This window comes from Bison bison, unplaced genomic scaffold (genome assembly GCF_000754665.1).
Source record: "Bison bison bison isolate TAMUID 2011002044 unplaced genomic scaffold, Bison_UMD1.0 scf7180017864495, whole genome shotgun sequence".
Classification (NCBI taxonomy): Eukaryota; Metazoa; Chordata; class Mammalia; order Artiodactyla; family Bovidae; genus Bison; species Bison bison.
In genome coordinates, this window is record NW_011495054.1 from 9,693,425 (window position 1) to 9,693,721 (window position 297).

Here is a 297-nt window from a genome sequence, read left to right on the forward strand (position 1 = left end):
GGACCGCCTGACAGCGTGTCATGACCCAGTTCTGAATACCCGCGGTTGCAACCCAACCCGGTCCCAGGGGACCGGATGCCTGGCTCTCCGGGAGCCCTTTCAGCTTGACCGGCCGCTTGGAAACACTTTTCAGGAGGAGCTGAGGGCGGCCTTCTGCCCGAGAGGACCTTCTGGGACAGCTGTTTCCTGATGCTAAGCCAGCCCGCTTTCTTTCCTCCTGTTTCTTGCTTTCGACAAAAACTCGAAAGCAGGTGCAAGCCTGTTGGGCATCTGGCGGGGACGCGGGGTGGGGGAGGG

At 61.3% G+C, this 297-nt stretch overlaps 1 protein-coding gene across 1 annotated transcript in view; it reads right to left on the reverse strand.

The window, feature by feature from the left end:
• CRYBB1 (crystallin, beta B1) overlaps window positions 1-297 on the reverse strand; it is a 14,239-nt gene that overhangs the window by 11,194 nt on the left and 2,748 nt on the right. The window lies entirely within an intron of this gene.